The sequence below is a fragment of the Panulirus ornatus genome, chromosome 29, assembly GCF_036320965.1.
Source record: "Panulirus ornatus isolate Po-2019 chromosome 29, ASM3632096v1, whole genome shotgun sequence".
In the NCBI taxonomy this organism is placed as follows: Eukaryota; Metazoa; Arthropoda; class Malacostraca; order Decapoda; family Palinuridae; genus Panulirus; species Panulirus ornatus.
In genome coordinates this window covers 15,587,384-15,600,610 of record NC_092252.1, presented here as the reverse complement: position 1 = coordinate 15,600,610, position 13,227 = coordinate 15,587,384, and the positions used below count along the sequence as shown (strand labels likewise).

Here is a 13,227-nt window from a genome sequence, read left to right as displayed (position 1 = left end):
ATTTAAGTGGTGGGTAGCAGGTTCGGCCTCAGATCAGTAAGATGTGATGGGTTGACCCAGTCGACTGCAGGGCGTGAGGTAGGGAAGACATAAAGGAAAGACAGGCCAAAGAACGACTAGAAGGAAGTGAGGATCCTTCTTGGACTAGATCCTAACAAGGAGAGTGACGCTTCAGATGCAACCAGAAATTTGTCGCAACAATACTTCACGTGAGGACGGATAGGACATTCGTCAAGGGGAAGAAAAAACATTTGACGGGTTTACAACAGGAAGGAAAACGAGAGAAAATAACTAAGTTATATAAAGACTTTTTTTTTTTTGCCATGTTCTGAGACGCGTCATGATTTTCAGGGGAGAATGACCTGTACACATGTCGGTATTCAGTGGTATCAGAAAGGAGACGTAATGTGGAAAATGTTATCATAACCAAATGCCAGAGTTACATGAGACTTCTCATACACAAGCTGGTGAGCAGGCGTGACGTTACTGTAGCACGTTCCCGAAAAAAAAAAAAATTCTAATGCCTGTCGACCACAGCGACAGAGGTGAGCTGGTGTGAACACCAGCTCACTAATATGGGAGAATTTGTGTTACACATGCAGAAGAGAGGGAGGAGACGTGCCTCAGCGTACACCAGCTTGGCTGAACATGTTCCTACCGTGACCTGAGGGGGAAGAAGAAAATCCATGATCAAAGATAAATAAAAAAAAAAAGGGAAGTCAAGAGGAGGAATGTTTAGCGAGAAAAGCCTGATGTCAAACACCTTGCCAAATGCTTTGAGGTAATGAAGGGGAAGTTGCCGAGCAGAAAGTCTGGAGTGAGGTATGGCACTAACCACACGTCTTGTCGAGGCGAGTTCATGGCCTTCCTCATAACTATAAAAGTTGATCATCTATAAAAAAAAAAAGAATGATTACATTATGAAGAACACACTTCCTTTTATATTTTTATCTAAGGTGTGGGGCGTAGGTTGGCAGGCTGGCATTAGTATGAAGGGTTAAGCTTCAGCAGGTATGAAGAGGTTGTAGACATAAGAACCAGTCTTGGAGGACACCACCCCCGAACGTGGAGAGTAATGCCCCCTGCACCAGGAGGATCAATGTGTCTGAAATAAGACATACGATCCAGAGGTTAGCGTGAGGGAATTTGGAACGCGTAGAAGCCCTGGGCTGCCTGCATTAAGGGTACGGGATTTACATCTGTATCTATATATGTACAGAGAACTACACACATCTCTTCGTTGTATATCAACTGACTGTTATATTTCACTCTTGTGTCTCTCCTGATGATGTGATTATTACACGAAAGTGCACTTGGGACCTTATCGTGTTTCATTTTCCCCGTGGACTCATATATATATATATATATATATATATATATATATCAGTATCTATCTATCTACCTATCTATCTATCTATCTATCTGATCTTTCTATATGTTATCATGCGACCTCAGGAGTCAGCAGAACCTCTCCTTCCACGAAGCTCCTACTGCTTCGTGGCTGCGCTCCACGCAGGAGCAGGGCACATGATGGACTCCTTCGAAGTTAGAAGATCCTCTAACGATGACAGAGCCACGCCGAAGGTCGATCCCTCGTTCGCGGTGTTAAGCACTTGCAGGCTTATAGTCCCCGTGACACCTGCATGAATATATTCCTTTCATCACCCGAACATTAATGACATATTTACGAGCCATTAGAAGGCATCAGGTGCACGTTAGACACTGACAAGTGTACGTTAGACACTAAGAAGTATACGTTAGACACTAAGAAGTGTACGTTAGACACTAACAAGTGTACGTTAGACACTAAGAAGTGTACGTTAGACACTAACAAGTGTACGTTAGACACTGACAAGTGTACGTTAGACACTAAGAAGTATACGTTAGACACTAACAAGTGTACGTTAGACACTGACAAGTGTACGTTAGACACTAAGAAGTGTACGTTAGACACTAACAAGTGTACGTTAGACACTGACAATTATACCTCTCCACCACCACCACCATCAGCAAACGTACGTACGTACGTACGTACGAAAGTCACATAGATATATGTAATTCATGTCAAAAAAAAATTGTGTGTGTGTGTGTGTGTGTGTGTGTGTGTGTGTGTGTGTTGGAGGAGGGACGTTACCCGCCAAGGTTGTACAACTACCAAGAAAAAAAATCACCTCCACTCCACCACGCTGCTGGAATTGGGGGGGGGGGGGAATTGTGGGGGGGCCTCCTTCATTTCTGGATAACTCTACCCCCCCCACACATCCATCCCCCCCCCCCCGCCCCACATCCCCACCCCCTCCCTCCCAGCTGGTACACTGCAAAGCAAGGCGCTGTGTGTATACATTTTTTGTTTTTCTTCTTTTAATCTCACTAAATGCGTCCCTTTTCCTTTTTTCTTTTTTTTTAAGCAGCCACAAATGCGATCATAGTAAGACAAAGGACGTCAAGGTTATGTGGGAAAGATAAGAAGATAGAGTTACGAAGGAGAGAGAGAGAGAGAGAGAGAGAGAGAGAGAGAGAGAGAGAGAGAGAGAGAGAGAGAGAGAGAGAGAGAGAGAGAGAGAGAGAGAGAACCGTATGCCACTGTTGGAGAGAGGAAAAAAAATAATAAGAAATAACACAGAACATCATCACAGACGATGGTAGACACCAGAGAGAACACAAGTCAGGCAGACAATGTTCATAGTGAGAACAGAGGCACAGAGAAGATACGCCTCTGTCTATGTCGTGGGCATAGAAAACAGCGGGAAGAGTGAGAGAGAGAGAGAGAGAGAGAGAGAGAGAGAGAGAGAGAGAGAGAGAGAGAGAGAGAGAGAGAGAGAGAGAGAGAGAGAGGGGAAGGAAGAAGAAATAAATGGTCAAAGACGAATTACAGAAGAATGCTGAGGGGTGGGGGGTCTGTGTCTGTCTGCAGGGGAGGGGAGGGGGGGAGGGAAGGGGGGGGAGGGGGAAAGGGAGGGGGGAGTGGAGGGGGGAGGGGAGGGGAAGGGGAGGGGGGAGGGGGAGGGAAAGGGGGGGGGGGGGAAGAGGAGGATGAGGGAGGAGGATACCCATCCAGCGTCAGCAGTGTTGACGTCTGGAGTCGTGAGACAGTGTCAGCACTGTGTCAAGGTAGGGGGGGGAGGGGATGTCAGACTCAGTGTCAGCAGTGTTGAGGTCAGGAGACCACAACCCAATGTCAGCAGTTTGTGTCATGTGACCTTAGAGCCACTATCAGCAGTTTGTGTCAGGAACCCTCAGAGCCACTGTCAGCAATGCTGAAGTCAGATGTCCTCAGACACTCCCTCTAAATGTCAGCTGGGTGTCAGGAGACGGTAAGATCCTGACGAAGCAGTAGCAGTCGGCAGCACCGGATCGTAGGGTTAGTGTCAGCAGACGTCAGCCACCCCCACCCCGGGGGGTGGTGGGATGGGTGAATGGGGGGGGGGAGGGGGCCCAATTTAACACGCAAGAATATCGATCCGCTGTACCCCCCCCCTCTCCCCCCCTCCCCCCCACCCCCCACCCTCTATGTCCATGCTCTTGTCTGTGCCACATCTGAGCCAACGTGACATTTCTCATTTACACTTATCTATGTCACGTACATCTAACTTTTTTAATACACTTTTGTAGTTACGTTTTTTTTTTCTACCCATTATCAACATCAATGTCTGTACAATATATATGTATATATATATATATATATATATATATATATATATATATATATATATATATATATATATATATCCCTGGGGATAGGGGAGAAAGAATACTTCCCACGTATTCCCTGCATGTCGTAGAAGGCGACTAAAAGGAGAGGGAGCGGGGGGGCTGGAAATCCTCCTCTTCCGTTTTTGATTTTCCAAAAGAAGGAATAGAGAAGGGGGCCAAGTGAGGATATTTCCTATAAGACTCAGTCCTCTGTCCTTAGGGTGTAATTAGGTGATACTCATTGTATAAAGTACTATTAATGAAGGTGCTATTGTCTAACTGCCATGGAAATTGTGCTGGAATAGATAGTATCATCCGATAGATGTCTTGTTGTTACCCGTGTTATCATTATACGTATTATCATTACATCATACTTATTATTATATCATAACATGCGTATTATCATGTCATTACATCATACTTATCATTGCATCATAACATACGTATTATCATATTACATCATACTTATCATTGTATCATAACATACGTATTATCATATTATTACATCATACTTATCATTGTATCATAACATACGTATTATCATATTACATCATACGTATTATCATATTATTACATCATACGTATAATACTATACGTATTTCGTACAATATCTCTGATGATGTGTGATGTCTTCAAAGTCAATGTCTAACATGGACGTCTGTGGTTGTGTTGCAAAGTTGTTAACATAGCTGCTAGCTGACTGTTGTAAGATAACCAAAGCGCACCTTGCTAGTTTTAAAACGGCTGTTATATTGTTACGACATAGCTGAGTGTTGATGGCTGTAACATAGCCATGCCAAAGCTACTGGTTAAGAGCTTGCACATAGTTATCACATAGCTGAGAGCTGACAGTTGTTAGCACAGGCATAAGGTAACTGTAAGTTAACACGGTTAACAAAGCTGTGATAACAGGCATAAGGTAACTGTATGTTAACACGGTTAACAAAGCTGTGATAACCGAAGATCAGTGATGTAACTTTAAGTTGCCCGAGCAGCTCCCCCAAAGATAACATATGGCCTTCACCCCCATGATAATCCCAGGATCTTAAGTTAGGTTAGGTTAGTTTAGGTTAGGTTAGGTTAGGTTAGGTTAGGTTAGATTGGTTAGGTTCTGTACACACGTATGGTCAAAGATCACTCGATAAACACGACATAACATTATTCTCAAGCTGTGGGAGGAGGGCGGTGGGGCGGACGTCGTCGTTAAGTGCCAAAATCAGGGTTATTTATGGGCTACGGTGCGCCAAAGAGAGATGGGGAGGGAGTGGGAAGGTGGGAAAGGGGGAGGGTAGATACAGTACTAAAAGAGGGTAGTAGGTACTTCAAGGTCGGGTGGGGGGTGGAGGAGTAGTCCCGTAACGGGGCACGAACCCTGTGATCCTGGTGTGATGGAGTGTGACCCACTCACGCCAGCCGTGATGGCCTCGCCCCGCCTGGTAGCAAAAGGGTTGAATTCAGGAATGTCGAGGACATTCTTTTTTTTTTTTTCTGTTTCTTAGACACGAACGAACCTCTGAGATTTAATTAGAGTAATTAGTACATTTGGCCTGGCCTGGTCTGGTCGATCTAGTCTGGTCGATTTAGTCTGGTCTGGTGTGATCTGGTCTAGCCTAATGTGGCCTGGTCTGGTCTGGTCTGGCCTGGTGTGGTCGAAATAATCTGGTCTGGTGTGATCTGGCCTAGCCTAATGTGGCCTGGTCTGGCCTAGTATAGCATGGCCTGGTCTGGTCTGGTCTGGTCTAGCCTGGTCTGGTCTGGCCTGGCCTGGTCTGGCCTGGCCTGGTCTGGCCTAGCCTGTGGAAGGCAATGGATTTTTAGGGGCAATATGACGAAGTGTGAGGCGTGACCTGAAGTGTGCCCGGGTCAGTGTGTGCTGGGGAAGGTGGCAGTAGGACGGGAAGTGTGTGTGATAAAACTGACCTTGACCTCTCACACTGACCCTGCAGCCGACCCAGCAGTGACTTGGCTTCCAGAGAAATGATTATAAACTTTGTTGGACAAGTCCAGAAGCGTGTGGCCAGACTGCTGCTGTATGTGGCCAGACTGCTGCAGTGTGTGGCCAGACTGCTGCAGTGTGTGGCCAGATTGCTTGCTGGTGTGTGTGGCCAGACTGCTTGCTGGTCTGTGTGGCCAAACTGCTGCTGTGTGTAGCTAGACTGCTTGTGTGTGTGGCCAGACTGCTGGTGTGTGTGTGTAGCCAGACTGCTGGTGTGTGTGTGGCCAGACTGCTGCTGAGTGTGGCCAGATTGCTTGTGTGTGTGGCCAGACTACTGGTGTGTGTGGCCAGACTGCTGCTGTGTGTGGCCATCTTCCCAAGATATCATAGCGATGGTTGGAGGCTGGGTAGTGTAGGGGGAGGTTGGGTGGTGTAGTGGGAGGCTGGGTGGTGCTGCAGCATTAGCTGATTGGATGAGGAAAGTGTCAGAGTTGGTGTTTATGGCGGAACTTGGAAAATCAACTTCGTCGCCCTGAACATGAAGTTTTGAGCCTGATGGTACGAACCTTTGAGGCTGAATGGTACGAACCTTTGAGGCTGAATGGTACGAACCTTTGATCACGACGGAGTGACATCAATGGTGACATGAGCTCACTGGAAGGAGTGACATCAAAATGATTCTCTAGATTACTGCACGCACTGGGGGGCTGGCGACTGACCTGGACACAGGAGGGGTTGGGGTAGACAAGGCTGTGGTAACAATGCTCCATCCATGGCTCCCTGAACACCGTCTTCTCCTCCTGTGGTACAACCATAGTGCCAGCCCTGGATGGAAGGAAGAACAAACGTGAGAAACATGACGAAAAACGTGCCTGGTATATGACAGGAAATTATTTGACAGTAGAAGTCTGGCATACGACAGAAGAAGCTTGGCATATGACAGAAGCCTGGTATATGAATGTAGAAGCCTGTCATACATTAGGAAATAGAAACAAGCAAGAGAGCCAAAAAAAAAAAGGATATCAAGCAAGCACTGACTGGTGCCACACTCTACCAAATGCTTCTGAAATGTCGAGGATCACGACAGAAGGCTCACCAAAATTTCTACGAGCAGGGGACCAAAGGTGACTCACATAGGAGTGATCACCAGCGTGTACTGCCCTGCGAAGGATGTACTGGTGATCTGAAAGAACGGAGTGGGACTCTTAAGTGTTTAAGACAGGAAGAGTTGAGTGAGTTTCAAAGACCCTGGAGACAGAATAAGTGAGAGTGATGGAGTAGAAGGTTCAAAAGCGTCTCAGTTTTTAGGGATAGGCTGTATTAATGCAGGTTTTCGAGATGATGGGGAAATTTAGGTCTCCAGACAGAGGCGAAATAGACGAGCAAGCACCGGAGCTTGATTGGAATCGGACACCTTTACGAGGCGAAGGGGGCATGCCACCTGGGCCATAGACCGGGGCTCACTGTAGCTGGACAAGATACCAGATTATGAGTGAGGGAAATACTGATTAGGGGTATGGGTTCAGTAGGAGGAAGTGAAGAGGGTGGAGCAGCAGTGGAGCTATCTATGAAGAACTGGAGGAATTCATGATACCGAACAGATCAGCTTTATAGGTAGGAGGGTTAGCTATAGTTGATCTGGTCGGGAGAGTTAGCTATAGGTTGATCTGGTCGGAAGAGTTAGCTATAGTTTGATCTGGTCGGGAGAGTTAGCTATAGGTTGATCTGGACGGGAGAGTTAGCTATAGGTTGATCTGGTCGGGAGAGTTAGCTATAGGTTGATGTGGTCGGGAGAGTTAGCTATAGGTTGATCTGGTCGGGAGGGTTAGCTTTAGGTTGATCAAGTCAAAAGAAAGGAGACAAGGTTGAATTACAGCTGCTATAGATGATTATAGTTAGTAGCGCTTGGATTGATCGTTTGAAGAGGAGGGCAAATTAGAGCACGTAAATGTGCTTGGCTCCAGGAATAACCGCTTTGCAATGATTCTGAGAAGAAAAATTGCAGGCGGAACCAGATTTAGAGAGGGAACATGATCACGTGAGAGGGTCGAGTCTACATCACTCCTACTTCTCAACTTTCCCAAATCTGACCTCAGTCTATCCCAAGCTGGACACTGGTTTCTCTTTCCCTCTCTTACAGATATTACTTTGGCTTCTGTTCTCGAGTTTTGTCTGCTTGTGTGCTGGTAATTCAAGGATGGGCCGTTCTGTTGTCTGTTTCTTTCCTTACAGCGATAAACTTAGGAACTCTGTACCATCTTTATGTCTCTTTTAACAAGTTGAGACCTGAACCTTCTTAAAATGGTGTTATGCTTTGTTGAAAACTCTTAGATTAGGATTACGTATTCTCTCCTACGATCTGTATCTCTCCAAGGTCTGGTATTGATGTGGACTTTTGTTCGTGACTGGAACCTTCGACCTGTGGGCTGCAGTGCCTCGCTTCACGTTATATCTTATGGGCACGGCAGCAACGAAGGACTGCCTGTACGTGAAGCGATCGCATGTATGGTCCGTGAATTATCCTGGACACCTCTGTGGGTTTTTCGTTCGGTGGTCATAACTTGGTGTTAATGATCGTAATCACCCAGGCGATCAATAGGCCTAAAGCCCTGGTAACCTATCAACCAACGACCGTACGACCCTTGGGCATAACGAGACGACCGTTGGTTATGATAGCGTGATCTTTGACCTAAACACCACAAGGGTTTGATCAAAGGCAAAGACCATCATACCCAAGGGTCACATCGTTCGTGTGTAAGGGTCGTTTCGTCGTGATCAAGACGTTCACTGCGCCTTGTCTAACACAACACTTTCCATTGTATGACACTACGGAAGGAAGCGGTTGGACACATAAGGTTAATAACGTACCTGAATCTTACAGTGAAGCTTTTCAGCTCAACTCATTTTGGAGAAAAGAATGTCCAGTGGGTTAGTTCAGACGGTAGCCTAGGCCGGGGCGCCACTGGGAATGCAATGTTGGCTCGGGGTACCTTTTCGTCTCTTGGGCCGCCATCATTCCAGAGACTAATTTTCTTTCCCATTTCTTTTCCAGTCCCACACACGCTGAAGGACAGTGCCGTATCGCTTGCCATATAGATATGTGCTTAGGATTAATGTGAGAGGCGTTGACATTAGCCAAGAGGTGGGGTATGAAGCGTAGAGTGGACTAGCTAAAGGCGCTTGGCATCTGATGGCCATCGCTGCCTGGAAACCATAACAAACTGGCCCGACTCACGACTGCCACGCCACACTCGCCCTTATACGTCTCCGCGTTAGCGGTCATTATCCCCTCGGCAGTACCCTTCATGAGAACGACTCTTGACAGATGGCAGCACCTGTTACTCAGACGAGGTCTTTGTTTACAATTCGCATGGAAACGAGAGACCTGCCACACGTGTGTGTGTGTGTGTGTGTGTGTGTGTGTATGTGGTCTGTGAGTCATCAGTAATAGGTCAGTGGATGGAGTAGCTTGACGCTGACAGCCTTAACGACCCTAACAGGTGAAAGGCCTTTAGCGCAAACAACCAACCAGCAAGGACACACACACACACACACACACACACCCCTAGTTTAAGCTGGTATGTGTGTGTGTGTGTGTGTGTGTGTGTGTGTGTTAAAAACGTCATACCCAAAATTAAGAGACAGGGCAGCACGAGTGTAAAGCTGTCCTTAACACACAACAAGTAATCACAAATAGCTTCCCACACACGAGATGGTGTCTCTCTCTCCGTAACATTAATGTTTAAATAGGTAATTATCGACACGCACATGAACCCATTTACACGTATCTTCCACACACACACACACACACACACACACAGCCTGGGTGCGAGTGTGAGGTCTCCAAATGGTTATAGTCTTCAAGGTAAAGCGCTCCACCACACACACTGACTTACCTACTAGTCTAAAAGGGTTTCTTCCCTGAACTAGCCAACTCCCGCTCCAACCTCAGTGCGTCTCTCCGGCATGCATTATATACAACTGAGTGGAAGGCTTCATATGTCTCCCAAGTGTTGAAGACAACAAGTCTACAATTTCTCAGTGTCTCTCTCCAAGACCCTCATATTCACCTCCCTCACACATACAGATTAAACAGCTTACGACCCACTACCGCCACCCTGATCCCTTGACAATGCTTCAGACTTCGTTTATGGACACTGCAAGCTCCACAGACCTTTATTAAGAAGGGGATATCAAGACCTGCTTTATCACCCACTGCCTCGTCGGCTTTCTTAACTTAATCTACCACACCTTAAAGAGAGGCAAGACCTCTGTGGCTCTCACCTACGTTGATTTCACCAAAGTTTTCGACCCAATCAACCATAACACAATCATCAATAGACCATAAGCTTTGGTCTATGGTTGAAGCCTCATCTCATGGCTTCCAGCCACCGTCAGTGAGCGTCGTCAGGCCTTAAGTTTCCGAGGGGCGCCAGGCGTCTCCCTCCACCTTCCAGTCCCTCACCTCTGTGGCGTCCCACAGGGTACAAAGGCCCACTGGGACCTTTGTGCTTTCTCATCCTTATAAATGATGTCCCGATCGATGAACCTGCTCGATGGAACTGTGATGACGAGTCTTCTAGTGATATCAGCGCTGACAACAGACACCCCGATCCATCACCCTCCGGAAGACCTCTTAACAACCTCCAGAGCTGGACCATCTCCACACACGTCACTATCAACCGAAACCAAGATGGTGGTCATGCTTGTCAACATCTCTTCTAACCAGGTCTCGTCCATATCGGTCTCACTGGAACCAAACCCCTTCTAGGTCGGTCTGGTCCACTAACCCTTTCGGCGTCACCCTTGGAAGGAACACGTCAATATCACCATCACATTCCCATCATCATTCGCAGACTCAAGACCCTTAGACTCCCTTCTCCTGAACCTGAGAATGTCCGTACAATTTCATCCTTCCCAGACTCACTAGTGTCTTCTATGCCTGGTCATCTTCCCTCTACACCACACACTACTAGCGAAGGTGTAGACAGAGGCACGCCAGGTCGTCTTCAGTCTCTACTACACCACTCATCAAGCGGCACTCAGCATATTGATCCTCCCGAACCTCAGCCATATTGTACCATATCCACCACTATCACCTCCTGTCACCTGAGATCCCTCGTCCTTGGGTTTCAGTCTAGCACTACAACGACAACGAGCCTATCCGAACTCGTACAAATCGCAACGAGAACAGATCCATCCCAACCATAACAAACATTGTTAATAATTAGTATAATAAATGCCATCCCCCTACTTTCAAATTCATGTAGACTCGGTCTTGATATCCCACCGTTTTTTATAGCACCCTTTTTATTGTTGCTTATAAATGATTAATCACATTATCAGCCACAGATTGCAGTTGATTGATATAATGTTTGGCTGGTGGGTTATGGTTTCAGTGAATCATATATGACATCTAGTGTGTAGTTGTTTACAAATGAGGCCATTACTAGTTTGTTCTTGACGCTACCCCGCCGGGGCGAGAGAAGCAATTGAGTATAAAAAGGTGCTATTATCATAATCGAAACCATTATCATAATCACTGTTGTTGATATTAAAGTCAATGCCTTTATCATTAGTAGTTTCATTATCAACATCATCATCATCACTATACACACTCGTCCAGGACAGTAGATCATGACTGGTATGGCAACATTGTTAGAGCAGATGGCCAGGAGGAACAAGACATTGTACTCAATCAAGTCTTCTCTATTTTTACCCCCACCACGAAGTTTAACAGGTCAACTTGCAGTATTGATAACGAGGTTGCTATTCTAGTCTCCTCCTCTCCTCGCAGACGAAATATTCATAGCTTTGAAAGACAGTGAGAGAGAGAGAGAGAGAGAGAGAGAGAGAGAGAGAGAGAGAGAGAGAGAGAGAGAGAGAGAGAGAGAGAGAGAGAGAGAGAGAGAGAGAGAGAGAGAGAGAGGGGGGAAGGAAGTCGATTGAACAAACGAAGTGACCTTAGAAGCTGAACAGTTGGTTATGTACTGTCGCTATTGTGTTGATGGACATTTCTATTTTCTAAGAAGACTGTTGATATACGAGAGAGGGGTTTGCTGCGATCATTAAGAAGGTGAGGGTGAAACAAACATACACAGGTTATGATATGATTTCATTAATGTCAGCACCAGAAGACAAGGACAATATATATCTCACAGATGCATGAATATATGAGGGGGAAGGTGACTCTCTTATTATACAGTCTAAAATGCTTTCGAAAATGAGGGGCTGGAGTGTTGTTTTCTCTTTGGGACTGGCGAGATCCAAAGTCCCAGTTTAAGTCAGCTTGCCACTGAGTCCTGCCATGGAAAGGTGTGGTGCATGACGCCGCCACCACCACCCCGAGTCCTGGGTGTGTAGTGCATGATGTCCTACGAGTGGAGTGCATGACGCCCTCAAAACTTGTGGGGTCCTGCATGGCATCTCGTCCCGTGGGCGTGTGCTGGTAGGACGGTCACTCATACCCACAGACCCAGGTTTCAGGGCATGGTCGTCGCCCCACAGACCCAGAGCTGGTCGGCACCCCACAGACTCAGGGCTGGTCGGAACCCCACAGACTCATGGCTGATCGGCACCCCACACACTCAGGGCTGGTAGCCATCCCACAGACTCAGGGCTAGTAGCCATCCCACAGACTCAGAGCTGGTCGGAACCCCACAGACTCAGGGCTGGTAGCCATCCCACGGACTCAGAGCTGGTCGCCATCCCACAGACTCAGAGCTGGTCGGAACCCCACAGACTCATGGCTGGTCGGCACTTAACAGACTCAGGGCTGTTCGGCATCCCACAGACTCAGGGCTGGTAGCCATCCCACAGACTCAGAGCTGGTCGGAACCCCACAGACTCAAGGGCTGGTCGGCATTCCACAGACTCAGAGCTGGTCGGCACCCCACAGACCCGGGGGATACAGACTTATTGCTACTGGTGGCCGCTGCACAAGTCCAGCCACTAACATCGTGCAGCTCGTCCAGGATCGAGTGTGTATACTCGTGTTACAACGAGAAGTGGGAGGCTCCCGGAGCCTCGCTTGGCCACGCTAGATATCGATCTTTGGCCAGTTCGCCAGTGCCTCAACCCGGAGCAGGTGGTCCCGCGTTGGGGAGTCTTCACGCGAACACTACAATCCCAGTAGAGTTATCAATGGCTCGGGCCAGTGATCGAGACAGTAGAGGTGATAAATAATCGTTGTTTTGACTTTTACTTGTCCACACCGGGGCAGGGGTAGGAGGCCGGTTAGGGGAATCAGGAGCGAGGTCACCAATATCGGCCATACTCCACCCCGAGGTACTTGTCAATATGGCTCAGGTTGAGCGTGTTATTGCCCTTCAGTTTTGTAAAGAGGACACGTGTCTGGCCAGCGTTACGCTCGTCCGTCCCTCATTGATCGCAGCCTCACAATCTATGTCCTTCCTTCGGTATTATCGGCTCTTCCGCCGCCCGATGCAGCTGCTGCCTCTCGTTCCCACAACCTTGAACTTTCCCGGGCGATCGGCTGTCGCCTCCGGCGGGGCCTTCTGCTACACTTCCTACTGGAATAACCGCACGCAGATAAGAAATGGTCTGCTAAAGCCTAGAAAAGCTTCATCAAGCTTCCC

The 13,227-nt window shown here is 47.4% G+C and overlaps 1 protein-coding gene across 2 annotated transcripts in view; it reads right to left on the bottom strand.

The window, feature by feature from the left end:
* Positions 1–8,706, bottom strand: part of LOC139758146 (uncharacterized) — a 43,668-nt gene extending 34,962 nt beyond the window's left edge. The window contains exons 1-2 of one of the 2 annotated variants that reach the window (XR_011714773.1): positions 8,498–8,706; positions 6,349–6,454 (exon numbers count right to left, since the gene is read on the bottom strand). The gene's annotated coding sequence lies outside the window, so the exon portion shown is untranslated. The remainder of the gene's footprint in view (positions 1–6,348; positions 6,455–8,497) is intronic. The other variant, XR_011714772.1, reaches the window with a different exon arrangement.
* Positions 8,707–13,227: the final 4,521 nt, after the last annotated feature.